Genomic DNA, 27620 nt, shown 5'->3' with positions numbered 1-27620 from the left:
CAGATGGTGATTGCAACCATGAAATTAAAAGATGCTTACTCCTTGGAAAGTTATAGACAGCATATTAAAAAGCAGAGATATTACTTTGTCCACAAAGGTCCATCTAGTCAAGGCTATGGTTTTTCCAGTAGTCATGTATAGATGTGAGAGTTGGACTATAAAGAAAACTGAGCACCTAAGAATTGATGGTTTTGAACTGTGATGTTGGAGAAGACACTTGAGAGTTCCTTGAACTGCAAGGAGATCCAACCAGTCCATCCTAAAGGAAATCAGTCTTGAGTGTTCATTGGAAGGACTGATGCTGAAGCTGAAACTCCAATACTTTGACCACCTGATGTGAAGAACTGACCATTTGAAAAGGCCCTGATGCTGGGAAAGATTGAGGGTCAGAGGAGAAGGGGATGACAGAGGATAAGATGATTGGATGGCATCACTGACTCAATGGCCATGAGTTTGGGAGTTGGTGATGGACAGGGCTGCGGTTCATGGGGTCTCAAAGAGTTGGACACGACTGAGTGACTGAACTGAACTGAATGGTGTTAGAAAGTATTCTAGTTTCATTCTTTTACAAGTGGTTGACCAGCTTTCCCAGCACAACTTGTTAAAGAGATTGTCTTTTATCCATTATATATTCTTGCCTCCTTTGTCAAAGATAAGGTGTCCATAGATGCGTGGATTTATCTCTAGTAATTTTCTGGTGGAGTCTTTAGTTTTTTCTATGTAGAGAATCATGTCATCTGCAAATAGTGGGAGTTTTACCTCTTCTTTTCCAATATGGATTCCCTTGATTTCTTTTCTTCTCTGATTGCTGTGGCTGAAACTTCCAAAACTATGTTGAATAGTAGTGAATAGAGCCCTTGGCTTGTTCCTGACTTTATGGAAAATGCTTTCAATTTTTAACCATTGAGGATAATGTTTGCTGTGGGTTTGTCATTTATGGCTTTTATTATGTTGAGGTATGTTCCCTCTATGCCTGCTTTCTTGGCCACCTGATGTGAATAACTGACTCTAATAGGGAAGCCTGGTGTGCTGCAGTCCACGGGGTCTCAAAGAGTCAGACACAACTGAACTGAACTAAAAAGATCTAAGGTAGTGCCTCAAAGAACCTTCCAATAGACTAAGGCCCATTGAAGGGATTAAGTACATTCCAAGGAACTTCTCAATCAAACAGTAGGGTTTCTAGGAATTTTCAGGACATTATCCTTTAGTTATCTCAACAGAAGCCCTAAAAAGGGAGGGGTTTATCCAGAAGAGGTTTGTAGGTATGCTTTTTGTCTATTGGATTTGACATCAAGAAGTTCCATAGGAAACTCACAAAGTTCTTAAATATAGGCAGAAGCATTGCTGGTTTGGACTAAGAGAGCAGAGATAGTATTAATGCGGAGAGAGTGACCTTTGAATCACTAGAATTTTAACACATACTGCATTTTATGAAAATGGAGAGATGACTCAGAGGTTAGAAACAGGAGCCTTGTGGACAGAATGGAGAAACATGAAGAATTATTTCTGACATGAGATCTAGTTAAGAGCTTCTAATATTTGCCTGGCTGAATTTCAGAACTTCCATGAAACTAATTAATTCCTCTGTGTCTCTCACCCACCACTTTGAACAAGACTGTCAATAGTGGTTATTTTATGCCTGTCTTGCCATTACATGCTGGGCGAGTGGGGCAGGGAGACAGGTTATTTGTTTCTTTTGTCTCATAGGTCTACAAGCCTCAAAGAACTGTACTAAGAGATTATACTTGAGGAAGCTCATCCATTCTTGGACTTTATTTAGATGATGTAATATAGTGCTTTGAGCTGATGTTGAGGTGAGATACGAATTTTGAGGTCTTTGGGGACAATAAAAATTTATTTTGTATTTCAGGGGGATGAAAATCACTGGGATCCAGAGGATAGAGTATAGGTAGTTTCTATTAATATGGGGCTCCCCAGTGATCCTGCTGGGATTCACACTTTTATGTAATCTCTTCCTGTTAAGAGTGGTCTGGGCTTTTTGACTCACTTCTTATAAGTAAAATATAGCAGAAGTGTTAAGATGTCAGTTCTGAGATGAGATAATAAAAGACTGATTTTCATCTGTGAAGCTCTCTCACTCTTTTGAATGGCTCACTCTGGGGAAAGCCAGCTGCCATGTCAGGAGGCAGCCCTGTGGTGGGTTCCACGGGAGTGAGCTTGAAAGCAGACTTTCTGAGACTTGCCAACAGTCATGTGAATAAGCTTGGATCCTCCCCAGTCAATCCTTGAGATGACTGAAGCCTCAGCCAAAACTGAATGTACTTCATAAGAAAATCTAAGGCAGATCTCACCAGGTTATCTGCTCTTGGATTTCTGAACTATAAAACCTGTTGGATAATAAATGTTTTGCAGTTTTAGCCTCTAAATGGTAGGATAATTTCTTATGCAGAAATGGATCAAAATATGTTTTTGTTCTAGAGGGTGTATGTATATATTTGTATGTGTTCAGTCACTCAGCTGGGTCTGACTCTTTGTACCCCCATGAACTGTATGTAGCCCATCAGGCTCTTCTGTCCATGGAATCTTCCAGGCAAGAATACTGGGGTAGGTGGCCATTTCCTACTCTAAGGGATCTTCATGACCCAGGGAAGAGAGACATGTGTCTCTTGTGCCTTTTGCATTTTACAGATGGATTCTTTACCACTGAGCCACCTGGGAATCCATTCTAGAGAATAAACCGTACTAAAATATTCTAATTGCTGGTATGCAATATGTTATGAAGAGGCAATTCCAGTCCATTTAATAGGATGACATTGTCAATGAATCCTTTAGTCACCTTTTGAAGAGGACCAACCTCAAGTTTGTCTCCTAACTCTCCAATGTCTTACTTTATATTTTGATTAATTAATTCTTTTAAATATAAAATGATAGCTAAAAAGGGCATGATGGGTATGATGTTCCCTTAGACTTCTTCCAGGTTAGAATACTCAAAGGTAAAATGGGTTGGATTAATATTTAACCATAGCTAACCTTTGCCTTTATGGTGTGCTTTATCTGTACCAGGAACTGTAAAATTGCTTTATACAATCATTTTAGGTAATTCTCATAACTACCCTTTGGAGTAGATACCCTTATTACTCCTAATTTAGGGAGATTTGCCAAATGTCACATATTGGTAGGAGATGGATTTGAAATTTGAGCTCAGGGCCTGCCTGTCTGTAAAGCCTGAGTTCTTAATCACTCTAGGCCAAGAAGATTTCCTATGCCTAAAACAGACTATTAAATAGCGTGGAATCTCTTCATGGCCCAATGCTGATGAAAAAGAACCAGGGTTATCCCTTTCAGTGTCTGTATGCAGGCAGCCTGAGATGGGTTTTGAATCCAAAGAGGCCCCTTTGCCAAATCTGAGACTATGATGATTTTGAAGGGAGGGGCAATTACCCAAGCTGAAATAAAATGTCACCAGATTATAGCCTCTACCCCTAAGAAAACTTTGGCTAATCTTAAATGTTGCCCAGAATGTGGGAGATATTTGAACTGGACAGTTATACTGGTTTTTAGTATCAGTAGCACATGATCCTAAGGACTCCATCTCAGAGTTTATAGAGACATTGGTTTGACTAGAACCAAAACTCCAAAACAGCCTGTACCCAAAACCATCACTACACTCTTTTTCACAAGGGAAAAGGGAGCTGGCATTTATTTTAAACTGTCATGTGGTAGAGCATTGATAACAAGCCTCACGTGTTTAGGGTCATTCTGACAAATGTCCTTGACTCACTTGTTTGTTATTTTTAAAAGACGATTGAAATAAAATACAATGGATATAATATTAACAACTTTCTGTTCTACCTGAGAAAGCAAATCTTTTTTAAGAATTCGGCATTAGTGCCATTTTTAAAAATGGAATTTTAGTTAAAGTACCTAACTATTTATTTGCAATTGCCTTTTTCTCTAATTCTCCAGCAAACTTATTGTTTTTACAATTGAATACCATATATCTCTCACTTTTTAAATTTAGCATAATTTTTATAAATAATTGTTGGAAAATATAGTCCCTGTGTTTTTGGTCAACTTTCTCATACTCAGGCTATGGATTCATTAACAGGGTGATGATCAGGCCAAAGTTTATCTTATCACACCAGAATTTTTAGGTCATTTTCAGTTTTCTTATTTTTTCTTTTCAAATTTTCACTTGAAAGTTAATTGGGAAGCACCAGCAAAGTTTTTTTTTTTCCCTTCCTCTTTTAGCTACTCAACTGCCAACTGCCAAGTCTTTCTGATTTCTTTATCAGATATGCACAAGATACAGGGCAATTTTGACTGTCTCTGGAGTTGGCAATAGTTAAATGGAATTATAGAGAATGATTCAAACCAACATGTATTTTGTGGACTCTTTTGATTACACACAGCTTTCTCTGAGACATAAAAACCTCTTGAAGGATTAGCTTGCTAGAGAGAATTACCATTTTGGAAGATTTGTGTCACATTTCAATGATAAAATTATTCCCCCCAAAATGCTCTCTGTAAATAATCTCTAAATTCTCACAAACATATGAGCTCTTGTGGGCCAGAATCAGGGCACAATTTGCATAAATTAAGGGTACACATAAATATACTTGCATTTCACAATCCAAAGGTCTCTAGATTGTGTTATGTTTCTCTCTGGAAAATTTTATCAAAGTAACTCTACCATCTCTTCAGAAAAGCCTGTGACATAGACCCTGAAAATATTGTTGTAGATACCTTGTTTTATTTAACCACTTATGTATTACAGCTATTTTAAGATGGCAGCTGAGTTAATTTGGTTAAAATCTAAGTATGTTGTATGTATCTTTTCCTCAATAATCTAGTGTGAAATACAAAGTTTATTTTTTTCCCCTTAACAACTTAGGGTGCCTAAATCATGTATTATAGACAAATTACTCTAATGATAACTCTTCTGATAAATATAAACACTCTTTTTTCTTTCAAGTAGAATTTTGCATATTGCTACTGTTAACCTGTTAACTCATCAACAAGTCCTATGAAAGTGTTTTTATCGGAACATCTAATCTGCTGATAGAAAATTTTGTTCTGTTTCTGTCTTAATAGAATTTCAATCCTAAAGTATTATTGCTGGAAAGTAACTTGGAGAAAATAATGTACAATTGGTTTCTCATCAGAAATTGTACAGAGAGGCTGAGCAATTTTGCATGTTTAGCTAATGACAAACCACTGTTACCAAAAAGCAAAATGGGATCTAAATGCTATCTTCTCTGTGAAGTTGAAGTCCATGTCAAACAAAAATCTGACTTTGGAAACTCACCTTGCAAATTAGCTCAGTAATTGTAGGTAAGGCCGAGTGATCTTGGCTCAGTCTCCCAACAAGACATTTCATAGAGGAGAGGGAGCAGAGTGAATCTGTGCTATGCTTTCCTATCTAAACCCTCCCTGAGCAGATTCCCACCTTACAGCTTTCCAATCCCAGTGTACACTGGAGTGAGTCATTTTGGAGAGGTCAGTTCGGAGTATGAAATGCTTTATGACAGGAGGAATTCAGAGAATGTGCTTGTGTAAATAGGAGAGCGGTGCTTCTGTGACTGGGATAAGGGTGGATTTGATGAAGAGGTAGGTGGAGAGGAGAAGGGAGAGATGTGATACTCCTGAAAATAATTTGCTCCCATGTCACCCCCGTAAAAGGCATCTCCCTTAAATCAGGCAGGCATAATGAATGGTGTGATAGCCAGTAGCCTGCACAGTTATAAAACATGGCCTTTCATACTAGAGATGGCCCATTACCACTCACTAAAACAGTCTGTCGCGGTGCTGCTCCAGGGCTATTCATTTTTCATGACTCTCTTGGTGATGTGATGGGGATTTCCTGAAACCATGTTCAGATCCCCACCCAGCAAGTGCTCCACATTAATACCCTCTGATTCCTTTCTTCCAAAGGTTATCACGTGTTAGTTTTATTTGTGTGTGTGTGCGCGCCCCAGAAAACAAAGAAACAAAGAAATACAGCAAAGACTAAACTTGGCTTTGCTGGAAACACAGTTCATAAAGATTGGCTAAAATTTAATCTTAGGATATCAGGAAAGTTCAAAGAATACAGTTTAATGGATAGGAGGTAAGAAATTTTTAAAAGCCGTTTAAAATTATCTCACCCTTCTCAAGGCTCAAATTCCACATCATGGAAGGCACATTTTAACGTAGCAATTTCAGCAAAGCAGGGCCTTCTGATTTGCTGGCTGCTTCAAATAACGGCTGTCCCTTTGATAATATTGACACCTATCTCCTTTCACAATCTAGTGCTTCCCCTGCACTCCGTAACATAGCCCATCTGTTTTTTAGGGCCACTGTCATAAGGAAGACTGCAAGAGTGAAGAAAGGTCTGATTGATCACAAGGTCCTATCAAATGTCAAAGCTGGCCCTGGCTGACCTCCCATCTATTCAGAGCTGCTTTGATTTAATCTCCAAACTGGCTTCTTCTCCAGGCTGTGAGTTCTATCAGCAACCCATGTGTCAGCATTGAGATATGACCTGCTTCACGCTCCATTCATCTCGTTTGAAGAACGGAAATTAAACTGGAGGGTCGAAGAGGGGAACTGCTCAAAACACACACACACACATTAACTGAAGTCTTTTGTGTAGATGCATTATAGGAGTTTAAACAACCATTAAAAATTATATTAAAATGAAATAGATCTTTACTCTTCTGAGATGGTTTAGACCTTTTCCTCCCATCACCACCCACTTCATCTATTCTTCTTTCTTCCCTCCCCAATTTGTAATAACTATAGGTACCCAATCTCATTAAGGTTCAAAGTAAAAGGAAAGAAAAATTTACAATATTTCAGTTTCTTTTAAAAGGTATTCTTTAGAAAATTCATTTATTGTCTGCAATTTGCACAGTAAATATTTTTTTTAAAGATATACAAAGTTGTAACTAGACTAATGAACATGTAAAATTGCTTTGTTTACCATTATTGATTTTTTTTTTTTTTTGGTTTCACCTTCAAGGTTTTAAAAATCTAATTAAAACTCAAACTTTGGGAATAGTTCTATCTCTCAGGACACAATGCCATAGTATAAATCTATATATCCTTAGTTCCTTTTTTTATAAATTTCTGAATTCTCCTTGCTCTTCTCATTGGCCCTTCTATACTATTAATGAAGGCAAGTAACTAAGTAAAAGCTTGATTCTTTATAGATTTGTTTGGTATTCAGTTCAGTTCAGTTGCTCAGTCGTGTCCGACTCTTTGCGACCCCATGGACTTCTTGTTTGGTATAGTATATTCAAAAGTAAACTCTATTTCGTTTATTAACAGTGTCCCAAAACTGTATTTTAGGCATGTTGGGAAAGTTAACTAAATTTATTTCTGTTTATTTGTTTGCTTATACAATCATGTATTTGTTATTTGAACTCTGTACTAAAATGGCATCCAGTTAGGGAAATAATTTTTTATTTTTTTCTAAGAAAATACATTTTACATTATACCAATAGTGAGGAAAAGGCAAGCCACTCTATCATTCTTGCCTGGAGAATCCCATGGACAGAGGAGTCTGATGGGCTACAGTCCATAGAGTCACAAAGAGTTGGAAAAACCTGAGCATGCACATATGCACGCCATAGTAGTATATGTTCAATATTGAAAAAGCAATCAGCAAAGACAGGTGAGGAGACAGAGATAGAGACCAAAAGAGAGAAGGCAAGAGAAAAATAGAGAATAGTAGACAACCAGAATAAATACTATTGACCAGGGTAAACAAATACTATTTATTTATTTACAAGGTAAATAAATATTATTGACCAACATTAGTACTTAGAGTTACCTTTCCTTTTTCGTATATGCACACTTTTTATTTCCTTTATGTGAAATAATACTGTTCCTTCTTGGGAGGAGACAGCATTTTCAATTGTTTTGGTCATTCTCTTTTATGTCTACCTAATATGATATTTTTGTAGAAGTGAATATTTTGTTTTGTTAATATTATATTGATGGTCATTTAGGTTTTCTGAAGTTTTTACTACTATAATGTTATTGCATAAAAGTATTTTTAGGTTTCCATGATTTTCTTCAAAATTCTCTACTTTTGGAAAAAGGATGTGCCCAATTTAATATTCATAGTAAAAACTATTATCTTTTCCCCTTACGGTTTTTCGTTTGAATACCCACTCGGAAATAACTTTTCTTCCTAAATAATCATATGTGTTTTCTTTAGTATATCTATATTTAGTATATGTGCTACAGAGAAAGTATTATGGTAAATGGTAATGCTTGGTTGCTGTTATTGTTTGCTTGCTAAGTCATGTCCACTCTTTTACAACCCTATGTACTGTAGTCTGCCAGATTCCTCTGTCCATGGAAATCTCCAGGCAAGAATATTGGAGTGGGTTGCTTTTTTCCTCTCTAGGGGATCTTCCCAATACAGGAATCAAACCCATGGCTCCTGCAGCATCTGCTGCATTGCAGGCGGGTTCTTTACTGCTGAGCCACCAGGGAATAGTAATGTTATTTCTCCATCAACCATTAGACATGACTTATGGAAAAGCTTTCAAACTCTCATTATATTGAAAGAAAGACTTTGAGCATCTGTGGCATTTAAAGAATGCCATTTAAGCATTCAGTTTTGCACATAGGAAAGCAAGAAAACATGAGATGTTTGTATTTCCCTTGTATTGCTTCTCAGTAAAATCCTTCCTGCATATCTTTATGCAAATATCTTATTACTCAAGGCAGAATGTGTTGGAAAAAATGAATTTTTTGCAAGTTAATTTATTCTTTACAATGCAGGGTGGAAAGTGGGTTCATTGCTCTAATACAACACTTGGCAATAGAACTGCAGTGATGGATATGTTGTATATCTTCACTGTTCAATACAGTAGTCACTGGCTACCTGTGGCTACTGAACATGTGAAACACAAATAATGCAACTGAGGAACTGAATAGTTAATTTTATATGATTTAAATTCAAAATTTATATCAATTAGCCACATCTGGCCATTGGCTATCTTGAATAATACAGTTTTAATAAGTTTTCCATTATTTGAGCCCCTATAATGGCTTGTGAAACATTGTAGATGTTTACCTAGTTACTCATGTTCACTTCATTGAAGAATAAATATTAGATAATGAAGAATTTATAACCATGGAATATAATAAGATGAAAGATAACAAAAAGTACTTTTGCATTGAGAGACATTTTTCACAATTTCTTTCAGGGAAGAGAATTGAAAATTTCAATGAGGCAAAAGTTATGAAAGTGTCTTCATGGAACCTTTGGGTATGATGGATTAGCAAAGAAGATGATTTGAGTTCTAAGATCTGGCTTGGACCCTACCTACCTATTAACCTGGAGTAAGTCATTTTGATGGCCTTAGGTACTTGATATGCAGTCACCTGTGGAATCCTTGCTCTTTTCCTCTGGGTCGTGGTTCATGCAAGATTTTGTTTGTGTCCTCCAATACTGGAGTCTTGGTTTCCCCCAGTCCCATGGAATTTTTACAATCATATCCTGCTGGCCTTCAAGATCAGATTCCCCGGAGATTCCCAGTCCCTTTGTCAGTTCCTCTGGTTGGGAAGCCTGGTGTGGGGTCAGAACCTTCATGACAGTGGGAGAACTTCTTTGATATTATTGTTTTCCAGTTTATGGGTCACCCAGCCAGTGGGTATCAGATTTGATTTTATCGTGATTGCACCCCTCCTACCCTCTTCCTGCTGCTTCTTTGTCTTTGGACATGGGGTATCTTTTTTTGGTACGTTCCAGTGTCCTCCTGTCAATGATTGTTCAATAGCTATTTGCAGTTTTGGTGCTCTTGCAGGAGGAGATGAGCACATGTCCTTTTACTCCGCCATCTTGAACCGGAAGTCTAGTTGCTTGATATTCATGATAAGGGGGTTAGAGTAAGTTATTTTCTTTGTTCTAACTGCAGACAAATTATGTGAATATTTTCCATCCTATATTCAGAATTAAGTGCTACATTTTTCCTTCATATTTCGACGATATGTATAAGCACCCAGGAGCAGATGTCTTGTAGGTATTTATTGAATTTTATTGAATGAATGGATACACTTAGTTTTCTCCCTGGGTCAGCAGCAACTTTCACTGCCCATTCTTATAGTTTGATATTTTTCATACTCAGGCATGACCAAAGTTTTTACGCATGGGTGGTTTTGATGCAGGAGAAATCTTTTGTTACAGAGTGATGGAGGATCACTGGGCACAGCCCTATGCTCTCAAGTTGCTAATAAGTCTACTTCCAGAGATGGCCAAGGAAGTGTGAGATTCCAGAACTTGGCTGACCTTCTTAACAGAAACCACTTGGGATGCTCCCAAAGGCCTGGATCAGGTGCAGTGAGGTGATGATGGGAGGATAGGAGGAGGGCCAGAGTGTAACTGGGACACGCATCACATATGACTTTTCTGAAAAGGAGTTTCCGTACCTCAGCAACAATAACTACCTTGATCACTCAAGTCAAGAATGATTAAATTTTTCTTCTTTTATATTCTGACACTTATTATATATTTTGCTTGTAAGGTATTTAATGTCACCCCCTTTGGCATGCAGCTAATTTTTAATGTGTGATGTCTTTTTAATCTAATGAGACTGTTAGCTTCAGCAAGGACATAGCCACAACCTTTATTCCTGGCATACAGTTCTCTGTATCTCACAAATTCCAATCTAGTGTAATTTACCCTCCCTTAACCCCTGCCTTCTCCAAGATCAAAAAATGAGAAAATATTATCTAAACAGGAAAGCATTGTACAGACCTCCATAGTTTTTATTATGGTAATTGATGTGTGGGTGGTAATTGCTCATATTCCTGCTATATGATCTCCTTCAGGAACTCAGCAGCTGGTTAATATTTTCTAGACTCACTATAGATGCCCTGAAATCTCAGAATTTTTAGGACTTCGATCCTACAGGAATATGTAAGGAAAATTCATTATACTTTTCACTGAGAAGAGATAATATTAAAAATTAATGACCATTTCAGTCCTCTGGGATGCAATATAATTCAAGGGAGAGGAGGAGGTCTGTCACTATCTTTTTCAAGGGCGATTCACAACAACACTTGGAGTGATAAATTCCTGAAGCTAGATATTTTTCTCCCTATTGTAGAATATGAGTGTTGACAATGGCTTCTTTTAGAAGTAGCAATATTTCATTTTAAATTAGTCCATCTGTTTGAGAAAAAAAAAAAAGAGCAGTGTATAGTAAGAGCTACATAGCTGTTTCTATCCTTTCCTTTCATGAATTTCACAACTAAAACTACATCTTAAAGAAATAGCTCAATAGAGACAACATCTAAGGGGATGAATACCTTATTTGTACTTATCTATAATAAAAATAACTCAGAAGCATTAGGGAAATGCCTAAAAAAATTATAGTGCCTAAAAAAAACTAGCAATAACACACATTAGAAAGATGTTAACATTTAGCATTTTAGAGCCTAAACCTATACATAGAAAAATATTTTTGCTATAATCACGAGAAAAAAAAAGCAGAATGCAATATTTGTACTGTAAGTGCATGAGATGTCTATATATATATGGACAGTAACGTTTCCCAAATAGAAAAAGTGACTCATTCCATAGAAGGTTTATATTATCTAAAGAACACAGGCTTGGGATTAGAGGAAGATTTGAACTTCAACTCTTGCCACAAGTGTGTGACACTGGCAAATTATGAAAATTCTGAATATATATTTCCTTATTAGCTAAGTTTTTTTTTTGTTGTTGTAAAAAATCCTTAAGCAAATCCACTTAAAGAATCTAGTAGAAACCTAGTACAATTATTTCCCTTTCCCTATACTAAATACTTCAAACTTTCTTAGAATAATAAATTTTACTCAAATTGATTTTTATAGAAATTTCAATATCCTTGTTTTGGACCCAATTGAGAATTTTTAGTAGGCTATTAGAAATTAATGTGATAACTCTTATACAGTTGGTCAATATTCTTTATTTTTGAATGAATTTCAGAAGGATATTAATATCCTGGATTGCAGATCAGTTTCTATATGTAATTGAAAATATAAAGCTAAGGATGACATATTAATTGTAATCGTTAATTTTATGTGTCAACTTGACTGGTCACAGGGTGCCCAGATGAAATAGTGTTTCTGGGTGTTAACTGTGAGGGTGTATCTAGATGAGGTTAGCATTTGAATCAGTGGACTCAGGCAAGTGAATTTCCTTCCTCAATGTGGGTGGCCATCATCCAAAGCATTAAAGACATGAATTGAGCAAAAGATGGAGGAAGGAAGAACTCATCTCTCTTAATTCTTTTTACCTGGCTCACTACTTAAGCTGGGATATCCCTTCTCCTGTCCTCTCCTCTCCTGTCCTCTCATCTCTTCTGACCCTTGGACTAGAATTTACACCATAGGCTATCCTGATTTTCAGGCATTTAGACTTAGACTGAATGACACCATAGCTTTCTTGGGTCTCTAGTTTGCAAATAACAAATTATGGGGCTTCCCAGTCTCCATAATTGTATACACCAATTTTGCATAATCAAGCAACCAATCAATTTATATGTGGATATCTCCTACAGTGTCTGTTGTTCTGGAGAATATTAACTAATACAAATTTTGGTATGAAGAGTGAGGAATTATCTCTTAAATCTAATTAAATTTAAGATTCTGATAATTTTATTTTCAGTAGTATAGAGAGCACTGATGGTCCACAGTGTAAATTGTTAATAGAGACATGCAAAATATCTGCATTGGGTATTCCTAATCAATCACTTATAAGAAGCAAGAAGCTAGGTGTCACTTTATATGATACTTTTGAACGTTTTTGGAAATTTAATGAATATAATGACCTTGGCTTCTAATATAGCTGACAAAGTGACAAAAGAAAAAGATGAGCTCAGGGATTCAAATTCCTAGCTCAAGTACCACACAAATAACCTAAGAACTTCTGTGTATATCTTGAAGGACCCTTATCTCCTATAGTACAGAGCTGAAATTTGCTGAAAATCAAATGTAGAGCCTCATCCTGCAACAACTGAATTATAACGTAAGTTGAACTCGCAGATTCACAGGATGTCTCATGATGAAGTGAGGGCATTTATTGGGGAATAATGGGATTATTAGTTGGGCTGGGGACATGTGTGAAGACTCTAATGAAGCTGGGGACATGGGACCACTAAAATGTGAATCTTTACCAGAGTCTGCTCAGGACCCACTCCCATCACCCCTCTTTACTTCTAGACTTTAACTAGGCTCAAGTCCTGGTAAGTCCCTAAATATGAGGTATAATGTATGACCAGTAAAAAGATGCAATATACTCCAAAAGAACTACTTGAGTTTTCCAATTTATATAGACAGAGATATAAGGAACATGTATGGGAATGGATGCAAGGATGTGGGATAATGGTAGAAAGAACATAAAGTTGAATCAGGCTGAATTTATTCATATGGGATCACTAGGTAAAGATCCTACTTTTGATGCCATAGCTTGGGGAGTTTGTTGTTATTTAGTTGCTAAGACATGTCCAACGCTTTTGTGACCCCATGGACTGTAGTCTGACAGGCTCTTCTGTCCATGAGATTTCCCAGGGAAGAATACTGGAGTGAGTTGCCATTTCCTTTTCCAGGAGAGCCTCCTGACTCAGGGATTGAACCTGCGTCTCCTGCATTGTCAGGCAGATACCACTGAGCCACTGAGCTCAGATTCTATACCACTGAGCTCCATGGGGGTTAGAAGGGCCTTGAAAATTTCTTTGGTTGGTTGACTGAAATATGGGCCAAAAGATGACCCACTATGAGTGAATTGAAAATGCCTGGGTTTAATGAATGTAGAGGAGGTGATTCAAAGGCTTAAGAAGATTGGAATGTTAGAATGAATTTGTCATTTAAGACCTATTAGTCTATTATGGAAGGGTCCAGAAGACACACCTTTCACCAGTACTGTGAGAAATAAATTTGTGAAGGGAGTCCCAGAATCCTTAAAAAGCTTGTGATCACACTTCTCTGTAGGCCAGACCTCACAGGGAGAACTGCAATTACTGAATTGGGAAACCTAAATGCAACAGGAATAACTGGGTCTCAGTGTGGCAGGGGCCAAGTGGTGGCACCAGCTGCCAAAGGCAGGTGGGCCTTATTGCCGTAATGGACAATGGAGTCAAGACAGCAGTGAGAATAGTCTGACTCACTCAGTCCTATAGTGTTGATAAGATAATCATAGTGTTCCTAGGTATGAAATATTGATAGGGAGCCTACTAAATTCTTACTTGATCTGTAGAATCAGCAAAGTTTTAGGTCAAGTAATCAAGTGTAACCTGAATTATAAAACCAGAGAGTTACAGACCCTCAATCAGTTGACAGACTTGAGTTAGTTTACAGGCCCAGAATCCTTTGAATGAAGAGGAAGGTGGATTCCTTCGAGGTAAGACCTTTGGTATACTACTGAAGTTATGCAACTAGTCTTTTTCCCAGTCTTTCCTATGACTTTTCTTTTTTTAACCAGGGTAGCTCTATGTTGGGGAAAAAGAAATAATTGGACCTTTGAGGGGCTATTGGACACTGGCTTTAAGCTGACACTAATTCCAGGAAATTCAAACCATCACTGTGCCCCACCAGTTTGCAAAGGAGTTTATACAGATCAGATGAGCAATGGAGTTTTAGCTCAAGTCCACTGGGTCCCAGAACCCACCTTGTGGTTATTTCCCAAGTTGCAGGATGCATAATTTTAATAGACATACTGAAGAGCTGACAAGATCTCCACATTGGTCCCCTGACTTATGGAATAAGGGCTATTATTGTGGGAAGGGCCAAGTGAAAGTCTTTAGAACTTCCCCTAGTTAGCAAAATAGTAAATCAAAAGCAACACTGCATTCCTGGAGAGATTGCAGAGATCAGTGCCACCATCAAGGACTTGAAGGATTCAGCAATGGTGATTCCCACCACATCTCTATTCAGCTCTCCCATTTGACCTGTGCAGAAAGCAGATGGAGTTTGGAGAATGACAGTGGGTTATCTGTGACTCCAAATTGTCACTGCTGTATCAGATATGGTTTTGTAGCTTGAGCAAATTAACACATTCCCTGGTACCTGATATGCTGCTACTGAACTGGAAGATGCCTTTTTCTCCACCTTAGTGTACTTCCACCTGGCAAGGCAAGCAATACACCTTCACTCACTGCTCTATCTCAGGGGTGTATCAGCTCTTCAGACCAGTGTCATAATTTAGTCTGTAGGAATCTTGATTTCTTTCTCTTCCCCAAGATACCACACTAGTCAATCACGCTGATGACATTATGCTGCTTTATCTAGAGAGCAAGAAGTAGCAACCAATCTAAACTCATTGGTATTTGCTTGTCAACTTGAGTTTATATGTAAACTCAAGATGTTTGTATGTCAGAAGGCAGGAAATAAATCTCACTGCAATTCATGGATCTTCTGTCTACCTCAGTGAGATTTATAAGGCTCCATTGATGTGGGGCATGTAGAGGTATCTTTTCTAAGGTAAAGGATAAGCTGCTATGTCTGACCCCTCTTACAACCCACAAAGAGGCAAAGTACCTATTAGGCCTCTTTGAATTTTGGAGACAACATATTCCTTATTTGGCTGTGCAACTCAAGCCCATTTACCAAGTGACCCAAAAACCTAGTCATTTTACATAGAATCCAGAACAAGAGAAGAGTCTGCAACAGGTCCAAGTTGCTTCACCACTTACGGCATATGATCCAGAAAATCTAATGGTTCTTGAATTATCAGTGTTAGACAGGGATGGGGTTTGCCTTTCAAGGTATGAAGATAGACATGTATTATTATAATTTATATATACTTATCCCACAATGGGAAATCCAGCTATGTGAAATTTGGCAAGTTAGGAAGAACAAGGGTGTGCTAATCCAGAATTAATACAGGAAGAGAATACTAGTATGGCTAACTTGGATTATGTGAAACACCGACAAGAAACACAGACTGATAATTTTCTGGAATTCCTGCAAGTAACAGTGAAAAGCAGTAGCAAATAAGATATATGCTACAGAGTACTAAAAAAACAAAACAAAATAAAACTAAACTAAAGTAGTATTTAAGCAAGAGATACTCAAATGAAATACTGAAAAGAATTTAGCCTGATTAATAATTATGCTGTAGATGGACAGAAGCTAAAATGTTACCCTAAAAATAATTAATTACAGTCACAGTATTTCTTGTGTTTTAGAATTCTTCTTGAATTTCCTTAATGTACGGTGCTTATTCTCCAAATGGGTTTGTGAGACCAATATAAGATTTAAAAATGTGTGCAAATTAAAATTTGGCATCTTCATGTATTTTCCAATCACTGATTAGATCAGTCACAGCATCATATTTTCCCTTAGATGATAGATATGAAGGCCTTTTAGAGATCAAGTCATGATGGAGAAGTCTCACATACCTAAAGGTGAATTATAACACAGGTCTTTAGGATTTTGGAGCAAGGTCCTGCCATTATCTACAGATAACGACTCTTTTTTTGAGAAGCAGCTCTTGGGCTGCTGCTAGATGCTCAGTTCAGTTCAGTCATTCAGTAGTGTCTGACTCTTTGCGACCCCATGAACTGCAGCATGCCAGGCCTCCCTGTCCATCACCAACTCCTGGAGTTTACTCAAACTCATGTCCATCGAGTCAGTGATGCCATCCAGCCATCTCATTCTCTGTCGTCCCCTTCTCCTCCTGCCCCCAATCCCTCCCAGCATCAGGGTCTTTTCCAATGAGTTAACTCTTCTCATGAGGTGGCCAAAGTATTGGAGTTTCAGCTTCAGCATCAGTCCTTCCAATGAACACCCAGGACTGATCTCCTTCAGGATGGACTGGTTGGATCTCCTTGCAGTCCAAGGGACTCTCAAGAGTCTTCTCCAACACCACAGTTCAAAAGCATCAATTCTGCACTCAGCTTTCTTCACAGTCCAGTTCTTTGCTGGATGTTAGCAGAGACTAAATACTTAACCATGGACCACCAAATTACTACAGAACCTAAGCTGTCCTTCATGTACTGGGTGTTATTCGACCCACCAAGCCACAAAGTTGGGCATGCATGGCAACGTCTGTCATCAAATGGAAGTAGTATATATGTGATTGGGCCCAAGCAGGCCCTGAAGGCACAAGAAAGTAGTTACATGAAGAAGCAGCCCAAATGACCATGGTCCCCACTCCTGTTACACTGCCTTCTCTTGCTTGACCCACACTTGTGGTTTCATGGGGAGTTCTCTAAGACCAGCTGACAGAGGAAAAGAAGATGTAGGCCTGGTTTACAGATGATTCTGCACAATATGCAGGTATCATCTGAATTTGAACAGCTGTACAATAGTTCCTCACTGGAACATCCCTGAAGGACAATGGTTAAGGGAAATCTTTCAGTGGTAGTTTCTTCTAGAACTTAGAGAGTGCACTGTGTTGTTTACTTTGCTTGGAAAGAGAAATAGTTTGACTTGTGGTTATATACTGCTTCATGGCCTGTGGCCAGTGATTTGGCTGGATAGTCAGGGACTTGGAAGGACAATTATTAGAATATTAGTGACAAAAATTTTGGGAAAGGTATGTGGATAGATCTCTCTGAATGGACAAGAAGTGTGAAAATGTTTGTGTTCCAAGTGAATGCTCATCAAAGGATAATATCAGCAGAGAACTTTAAATCAGGTGGATAGGATGACTTGTTTTGTTAATAGCATTCTGTCTTTCCTCAGTCACTCTTTTCATCATCCAATGGGCTTAGGAACAAAGTGGACATGGTGGCAGGGGTGGAGGTTGTGCATGGACTCAGCAACATGGCCTTGCACTCACTAAGGTTGAGCTGGCTACTGGCAAGGCTGAGTACCCAGTTCCCCAGTAGCAGAGAGACCAATACTGATCTGATATGGCACTCTTCCCCGGGTGATCAGCTGGCTGCCTAGTGGAAGGTTGACTACACTGGATAGATTTCATTATGAAAGGGGCATTATTTTGTTCTTACTAGAATAGGAATTTATTCTGGTTGCAGAGCTGTATTCCCTGCACACAATGTTTCTCTGCCAAAAGTACCATTCACAGACTTATAAAACGCCCTCTATTTTGAAGAATAGAATAGAATAGAATTCCACACAGCATTGGTTCTGATCGGGAAACTCACTTCACAGACAGTGAAGTGTAGCAGTGGGCCCACGCTCATGGAATCACTGGTCTTACTGCATTCCTCACCACGTGAAGAAGCTGGCCTAAAAGAGCAGCAGAATGGTCTTTTGAAGACTAAGTTACAGTATCAGCTAAGTTGTAATACTTTGCAGGGCTGGGGCAAGATTTTCTAGAAGACTGTTTTTGTTCTGAATCAATGTTCAGTATATGGGGCTATTTCTCTGAGGGCCAGGATTCAGGTATATTGGAACCAAAGGTTGGAAATGGGAGTGACACCACTCAGTATTACTCCTACTGACCCACCAACAAACTCCTATTCAGACAGCTTTACGCTCTGCTGGCTTAGAGGTCTTAGTTCCAGAGGGAGAAATCCTCCCACCAGGAGACACAATAAGGATTCACTTGAACTGGAGTTTAGAATATCACTTGACCACCTTAGGCTCTTTATACCTCTGAATCAGCAGGAAAAATAACATGCCTTGATTTAACATAAAGGAAGGTATTCAAAGAAAGGAGGCAAAGACAAGTAAATTCAAAGGCAAAGAAGGGAGTTAACATGTGGCCCTGGTGATTGATCCCAACTTACTAAGGGGAAATTAGGTTATTAATCCATCATGAAGGTTACAAAGTGTGTGCATGAAATACAGAGGATGCCTTAGGTCATCTCTTAGTATTACCATTCTTTGTAATTAAGGTCAGTGGAAACTGCAACACCTCAATCCAAGCAGGACTACAATGGCCCAGATCCTTAGGAATGAAAGTTTGAGTCACATCACCAAATAAAGAATGATGACCCACTGAGATACTTGATGGAGGTAAAGGGAATTCAGTATGAGTAGTGGAAGAAGGTACATATAAATACCAGCTATGACTACATGAACAGATACAGAAATGACTAGAATTGTCATGAGTAATTCCTTATTTTGCCACGAATACATTTGTGCATGTGGTATGTGTGTAGAAATACTTATTTTTTTTCTTTTATTCCCTTATCATGTAACATAAGATGCATTGGCTTTGTGTCATAGCATTTAAGTATTGTTAATTTTATGTTATAACATTTAGGTTATGAGATATCAAGGAGAACAGTAAATGTCAGTCAACAAATTTACCCCCTCTTCAGGGCAAGGAATTATTGGACTTTTAGTTTTATGAAGGATAGTTATATCAAGTTAGGCATATATTTGACCTTGTTATTGTCTTTATTTGGAGATTAAGTATGTTTTTAAAAGATATGTATGGGTGCCAGGTTGACCATGGGTGAAATTGTGATGACTAATTTTGTCAACGTGATTGGCTGTGGAGTGCCCAGATTAAACATTATTTCTGGGTGTGTCTGAAAAAGTGTGGATGAGCATAATTTAATCTATTGGTTCTTTTTCCCTGGAGAAGCCTAACATATAACTGATCTTGACTATGAACTATTGCAATTTGCATTTGTTTTTCCCATATTGTTGACTTTAAGTTCTGGAACACTTAGTATGTACTTTTCATTAACCTTCTCGTAGTCCCTCCCCATGGATTTCAGGATGAAACGACTCCCAAACAAAAGGCAATTTCAGGACACCTAGAAACTCACTACATAGTATAGATGACTGCTTAAAAGAAATTTCTCTTATAAATGAAAAATGAAGGTGATGCTGGACAAAGTGACTTATGCTACTTAGCAGTAGAGGCCAGAGAAGACAAGAAAAGATCAAACAAGAGGATTAAAATTTTTTTTGTCAAGTCAGTTTATGCCTTGTACCCATGCTTAATTACAAAAGAAAATTAGAAACAAGTACATGTATATTACTGCATGTATTAATGTAGAATTTAATTGGTTTAGAGTAAATTAATGGCTGCTTGCAATATTTCTGGCAATTTGTTATAAGCTGTGTAGTTTTAAATTGGTTTCTTGAAAATGCTGGATAAAACATTTTAATTCACACATTGCTTTAGGAATTGATTTGGGGATAATAAAATATAATGAAATGTGTTACCTCAGATGGATGTAAGTTCTATTTGCTCTGCCTTTTTTTTTTTTTAACTTTAATGCAAATAATGAGTATGCTGCTAGGATGTTTAGAAGAGCTGTAACTGTTTGAAAGTTATCTCTCTCTCTCTGTCTCTCCCTCTCTCCATTAGACAAACTATAGCTATTTTAAAATTCTATTTTCTCGAAGCAGTCAAGAACAAGGAAAATCCTCTAGGGATTTTCTGTTTATCCAAGAAAAATTATATGTGAAATTGAAAGGCAAGGAGGTATAAAAATCTGGCAACTCAGCAAAGAAATTATTATATAAGTCTAGAAATCAGGACACTTGCATTTGGGCCACTAAGGAGAAATTCCATGAATTGTCAGCTTGTTTGTGATAGCAACAGGTTTACATATGACCAACTATGAAACTGAGATGATGTGAGTTGCTTTTACCTAGTATGAAAATTAACTGTGAGTATATCTTGGAAAAAATGATAGTTATTCTCCTAAGATGGTCAGGAAAAATAAAATAGAGGTGCTTATTAGTACAGCAATAAATTTTCTCAAACCTTTATTTTCCCTTTGTATCATAATCCTACATTTTATGTATTCCTTTCTGAGGTATTTAATTTTATCAAGCCAATTCTTTTCTCATATCTTCAGTCAGGAAGCCTGTTCTAAGAAAAGCTTTACCCAATTCTACCTCCCTTCTGCTTGCTCTAACTGAAGTTTGCACTTCTGTTATGAAATTAATCACATTACATATCACATATTTTCACATATGAATTTAACTCTGCCATTAGATCTGAGCTCACAAACTAAGATCATTTATTAATTGGTAATTCATTTTGTCAAGTGGATATAGATTTCATTTTGGGGACTTGGGGTATTAGTAAGTAAGAAGACAAGGTCCTCTTATTTTGATTTTAATCAGAAGAGTCACTGTGTCACGTTTAAAGTCACATCATAAAAGCATCTTCCTCTTCTGCTACTTCTAAATCTATCTGTGGACTCTTGATTATTTGTTTCCAATCTCACTTTCCAGCAGTTTCAGTCCTGCTTATTAGCTGGACACTTGGAGACCCTTAGAGAGTGAGAGTGGAATGTGTCTTCCTTTAAATTTTTATTTGTATTTGTTTCTCTTTTTTTGCAGAATTTTCTCCAGTGCTATTAGGCTTCTTCACTGCCACCCTTTTACAGAGACAGGAAAGGTAATATTTATTTTATTTCAATAAAAAATGAAGTTCAGAGACTCTGAGTTGCTTGCATTCATTGACTAAAAATCCCAGAATTTTGATTCCTACTCTTTATTCCCCAAATTCAGTATTTTTTCATTCTATGAAAACCTTGCACAGGATATCACCATCTTAGAATATTTTCTCAGTAAACTTAGAGGTACACAGTATTAGATACTATGGAATGAACTGGTTCAGTAACTCTGTGTTATGCTGATCCTATTGCACTTAACTGGACATGGAACAATAGACTGTTTCAAATAGGAAAAGGAATACATCAAGGCTGTATATTGTCACCCTGCTTATTTAACTTGTATGCAGAGTACATCATGAAAAACGCTGGGCTGGATGAAGCACAAGCTGGAATCAAGATTGCTGGGAGAAATATCACTAACCTCAAATATGCAGATGACACCACCCTTATGACAGAAAGTGAAGAGGAACTAAAGAGCCTCTTGATGAAAGTGAAAGAGGAGAGTGAAAAAGTTCGCTTAAAGCTCAACATTCAGAAAAACTATGATCATGGCATCCAGTCCCATCACTTCATGGCAAATAGATGGGAAAACAGGAAACAGGGACTGACTTTATTTTTCGGGGCTCCAAAATCACTACAGATGGTGATTGCAGCCATGAAATTAAAAGACACTTACTCCTTGGAAGGAAAGTTATGACTAACCTAGACAGCATATTAAAAAGCAGAGACGTTACTTTGTCAACAAAGGTCTGTCTAGTCAAGGCTATGGTTTTTCCTATGGCAATGTATGGATGTGAGAGTTGGACTATAAAGAAAGCTGAGTGCCGAAGAACTGATGCTTTTGACCTGTGGTGTTGGAGAAGACTCTTGAGAGTCCCTTGGACTGCAAGGAGATTCACCCAGTCCATCCTAACGGAGATCAGTCCTGGGTGTTCATTGGAAGGACTGATGCTGAAGCTGAAACTCCAATACTTTGACCACCTGATGTGAAGAACTGACTCATTGGAAAAGACCCTGATGCTAGTAAAGATTGAGGGCGGGAGGAGAAGGGGATGACAGAGGATGATATGGTTGGATGGCATCACTCAGTCAATGGCCATGAGTTTGGGTAAACTCTGGGAGCTGGTGATTGACAGGGAGGCCTGGCATGCTGCAGTTCATGGGGTTACAAAGAGTCGGACACAACTGAGCAACTGAACTGAACTGAACTGATTGCACTTAAAATCCAAGAGATGTCCATATTCATCAACAGACTAAGGTCTGTTTATCTAAAGTTTGAATAGTTTTTAAATTTAATTGATTTGTCAGTGCAACTGATCTTCATTGGTATTTTTAGCACATCAATGTAGTGATTAAAATAATAATCTATAGGAGTTCAGATTAAGTATATGTCCATTTTAAACTTTGCTGTAATTCACAGAGCTATTTTGGTAGTACCAGATCAGTTTGTATGACAAGATTTAAACTGGATAATCTGTGACATTTGCCTTCAGAGACACATGTCATCAACGACTAGCTTGAAGTTTCAAGACCCATTCTTAGAAGGGTGTTAGTAACTCCTATACTTTCATTACCTGTATAATTTAGGTATTATCATGTTCAAAGATAAGTTTAACTCAATCTTAGAAAATGAAGATCATTAAGAGATTAATATACATGATGCAACCAAACATCTTTCAATTGTATGTAGAAAAACCTCACAGTATCTAGAAGAGACAGATAAACCAAAAGGTATCAGTCACAACAAAGACAGGACCTAAACCCAATATGGGAGTCTCTTCTTTCTATTTTACTGAAATCAAGATCTTCTAGAAAGTGAATATAGTACCTCTTCCTCTGCTCCAGTCAGAAGTTGGAGATTGATTTTCAGATGTGGATGCTAACCTTGTCTACCTTAACTGACCTTTAGTATTTACCTTATTACCTGTCTACCTTAAAACCTTGCGTATTTAAGACCTTCCAACCTGACCAATCCATGGTAAGAAAAGTTCTACCTATATCTGGATTCCTGGCTTGAGACTGATTATTTCTTTTTCCTTTCCAGTAACAAGATTACTAACAATTTGATATCAGTCATATCCAATCTGCTTCACCTTGGAGTACAGTCTCTGATCATTTCAGAGTCCTCTTCCTTTTCTGGGCATTTGAACTTGGTCCCTTTTGGTCAATACTATTGCATTATCCCTCTACATTATTTAGAAATCTTTTGATTGAAATAATGAAAACCTAATTTAGACTAGCATGGAGTATAACCGAGTGTATCCAAGCCTGAAGAATAATTAATACAGGGATGTAAATTGTCACAGACACTTTTCCTCTTGTGTCTGCATCTCTGTTCACATCTACATCTCTATTTTTTCTTATTGCAGACTCGACTTCTTTGCGTTCCAGTTGCTGTGACAGGATGTGGTTTTTGTATTAATTTCCCAAGAATTCATCACTTCCTTTTAAGTCAACAGCTAAAATGAGGAGGAATCTCTTAGATCTGTACTAAGTTTCCAGAGAAGAGTGATCTATTCAGTTGGGGTCAGATGCCTCCTCCAAGACCAATCAAATGTAACTGAGGGTAGGCTTACATTATTCTATCAGGGGAAGCCCTATAGTGACCATGTGGATATAGATCATTTTAGCAGGATCAGGGGTAATTGGTAGTTTCTAGAAAACAATGAGACAGTTTCCAGGGGAGATCTTGTGTCCTCTACAATAGCCCTCTATGACATCTTTTTCTCAATTGCTCCATAATTTTTCTAAGAATCATTCAGCTTTCTAGTCTGTACTGAAAGTGACCAAAATTTGAGTAGTTTGATGCTACTTTGCTTTAAATCTCTTCTAGGTTAGTGGTGTAACATCTATCTTGTATTTTGAAAGTGAAATGTTATTTTTAGTGTTTTCAGCTCTCATAATTAGCTCAAAAATGATAGCTTCCACAGCTAGCATTTCTTTATCTTTTAGACAGAAAAACAAAACTTAGGTTTCTGTCTTCTCTCTCTCCACTTCTGCTTTAGCATATTCTCTTAATTGAGGAAAAATTCTAAATAAACCTGGTGGTCAAACCTGGTAAGGTTTCAACCTCACCACTACCAGCTTACAGAGAAAATATATGAAGTCTACACTTTATAATTTTCTAAAGATTACACTTTCATTGGACTTTGAAGATATAAAGTTTTATTTTTCCTTTGATCTTATATTCTTCAGTACACTTTACCCCTTTCCTTTCTGAAAGCTATTCTGTGATACTAAAATTTTAGTCACACTCTTATTGTCTTCCATGGATCATTGTGTGATAAAGAACTAGCAACATACTCACAAAGTACTAATTTAATAACTGTTGATGAACTCTAGTTAAACTATCTTAACTTGAATTATAATTGGAGTCATGAAAACATGCAACAACTTTTCAAACACATGGAAAACTGTACACTTGGCTGTAGTAATTGATAACCATAGAATTAATTATTAGAGTCTTCAAGCTACAAGCTCATTAAAACAAAGACGGTATTCGGCAATATAACTTTTTGGCATATTATGGTATGAAAGTGAAAGTGAAGTCGCTCAGTCGTGTCCAACTCTTTGTGACCCCATGGACTGTAGCCCACCAGGCTCCTCTGTCCATGGGATTTTCCAGGCAAGAGTACTGGAGTGGGGTGCCATTTCCTTCTCCAGGGGATCTTCCCAACCAAGGGGTCAAACCCGGGTCTCCCGCATTGCAGGCAGATGCTTTTGACATCTGAGCCACCCGGGGAGTCCATAGTGGCTCCCAATTCTGGCACATAAGAATTCATTGGAACACTATTTAAAAATACAGATTCTTAAACTTTATTCAAAACCTACTGAATGAGAATCTTGGGGAGGGATTTTAATGCTTCTCAGATCTTGATGTTCAGGTAAACTGGAAATCACTGATTTCTATAGAAGCTCTACTTCTACCTGTAAGTGAATTCCAGGGAGTCATTCTACTTACAGATAGGACATGGACTGAGCAGAATTCAACTTCACTGATAGGTCCAGAGAGAGTTACCCTCTCAGTGTATTCCCATAATCCAGCCCTAGGTTGTTCTGGTACTTTATTCTTCTTTGTTTACACTTGATAATTTTTCAGAAAATTTCCCTACATCAGGGACAACTTGAGCAAAGTTGGAAGAAGGAGACTGGCTCCTCTCCACACCCAAAGTCTGAACTGACCTGAGAGGGGAGATCCATACTGTCTTCAACTTGGCTGCAGAGTATCCATGAGTGGAAGGGAGAGGCGTGCCAAGTGACAGGGACTGCCTGTCTCCTAGCCTCTGGGGCTTTTTCCTGCCTTCAGCAGGACCACTTACACTCCTGCCTGTAGCTTCAGCCCCACCTCATTTCTTAAGACCAATCTGATCTTGGACATGAACAAGTATGGAGATTTAGCCCAACCTTTCAGACATCACTGTCAGTCTGGCCCTGCTGTTGTGGTCTGAATCTGATAGCCAGGTTTCAGTCTCATTCTGTACATCAGAGTCTCTATCTTGGCAGCCTGCTTGATACTTCAGTCTTTCCAGATTACATTTTTCAAAAACTGTGGTATGAGAAACCTTTCACCAAAGTCTTCCAAAGTACCTATCAAAAATCATATAGATTATGAGCCTGTCATAATTGATTTAGTCAGAATCTCTACAGCTGGAGTCTTATAAGTGCATTAAAAAAAAATTGAGGTATAGTTGATTTATGATGTTATGTTAGTTTCTGGTGTACAGCAAAGTGATTCAGTTTTTTATATTCCTTTTTTGTATTTTTTTTTATTATGCTTTACTACAGGATATTGAATATAATTTCCTGTGCTATACAGTAGGACATTGTTTGTCTATTTTATGTATAGTAGTTTCTATTTGCTAATCCCAAATTCCTAATTTATCCCTTCTAAGCCCCTTTGGAAACCATAAGGTTTCTATGTTTGTGACTCTGTTTCCATTTTTTAAATAAGTTCATTTGTTTCATATTTTAGATTCCACATATAAGTGATATCATATGGTATTTGTCTTTTTCTTTCTAACTTACTTCACTTAGTATGATAACCTCTAGGTCTATCCATGTTGCTGCAAATGGTATTATCTCATTCTTTTTTTCATGGCTGAGTAGTATGCCATTGTGTATGTGTATACACACACACACAGTGTTATTGAGTTGTGGGAGCTGTTTGTATATTCTGGAAATTAAGTTCTTGTCAGTCACATTACTTGCAAATATTTTCTCCCAGTCCACAAATTGTCTTTCTGTTTTGTTTATAGTTTCCTTTGCTGTGCAAGAGCTTCTAAGTTTGATTAGAACCCATTTGTTTATTTTTGCTTTCATTTCTATTGCCTTGGAAAAGTGACCTGAGAAAGCATTGCTATGTCAAAGAATGTTCAAACTGCCACACAATTGCACTCATCTCACAGGCTATCAAAATAATGCTCAAAATTCTCCAAGCCAGGCTTCAACAGTATGTGAACCATGAACTTCCAGCTGTTACAGCTGGATTTAGAAAAGGCACAGGAACCAGAGATCAAATTGCCAACATCTGTTGGATCATCAAAAAAGCAAGAGAGTTCCAGAAAAATGTATACTTCTGCTTTATTGACTACACCAAAGCCTTTGACCATGTGGATCACAACAAACTGTGGAAAATTTTTAAAGAGATGGGAATACCAGACCACCTGACCTGCCTCTTGAGAAATCTGTATGCAGGTCAAGAAACAACAGTTAGAACTGGACGTGGAACAGCAGACTGGTTCCAAATTGGGAAAGGGGTACATCAAGGCTATATATTGTCACCCTGCTTATTTAACTTATATGCAGAGTACTTCATGGGAAATGCCAGGCAGGATGAAGCACAAGCTGTAATCAAGATTGCCGGGAGAAATATCAATAACCCCAGATATGCAGATGACACCATCCTTATGGCAGAAAACAAAGAAGAACTAAAGAGCTTCTTGATGAAAGTGAGAGAGGAGAGTGGAAAAAGTTGCCTTAAAACTCAACACTCAGAAAACTATGATCATGGCATCCGGTCCCACACTTCATGGCAAATAGATGGGGAAACAATGGAAACAGTTGCTGACTTTACTTTTTTGGGCTCCAAAATCACTGCAGATGGTGACTGACCATGAACTTAAAAGATGCTTGCTCCTTGGAAGAAAAGCTATGACCAATCTAGACAGCATATTAAAAAACAGAGACATTACTTGGTCAACAAAGTCTGTCTAGTAAAAATTATGGTTTTTCCAGTAGTCATGTATGGATGTGGGAGTTGGACTATAAAGAAAGCTGAGTGCTGAAGAATTGATGCTTTTGAACTGTGATGTTGGAGAAGACTCTTGAGAATCCCTTGGACTGCAAGGAGATCCAACCAGTCAATCTTAACGGAAATCAGTCCTGAATATCCATTGG

At 37.8% G+C, this 27620-nt stretch overlaps 1 long non-coding RNA gene across 1 annotated transcript in view; it reads left to right on the top strand.

Annotated features, from left to right (window-relative positions):
• Window positions 1-27620, top strand: part of LOC136173673 (uncharacterized) — a 487437-nt gene that overhangs the window by 285915 nt on the left and 173902 nt on the right. Inside the window, exon 3 of the long non-coding RNA XR_010664263.1 lies at window positions 9168-9303. This is a non-coding gene — a long non-coding RNA (uncharacterized lncRNA). The remainder of the gene's footprint in view (window positions 1-9167; window positions 9304-27620) is intronic.

The sequence above is a fragment of the Muntiacus reevesi genome, chromosome 8 (assembly GCF_963930625.1).
Source record: "Muntiacus reevesi chromosome 8, mMunRee1.1, whole genome shotgun sequence".
NCBI lineage: Eukaryota > Metazoa > Chordata > Mammalia > Artiodactyla > Cervidae > Muntiacus > Muntiacus reevesi.
The sequence above is the reverse complement of the archived record's forward strand: the minus strand, read 5'-3'. Positions and strand labels throughout refer to the sequence as shown.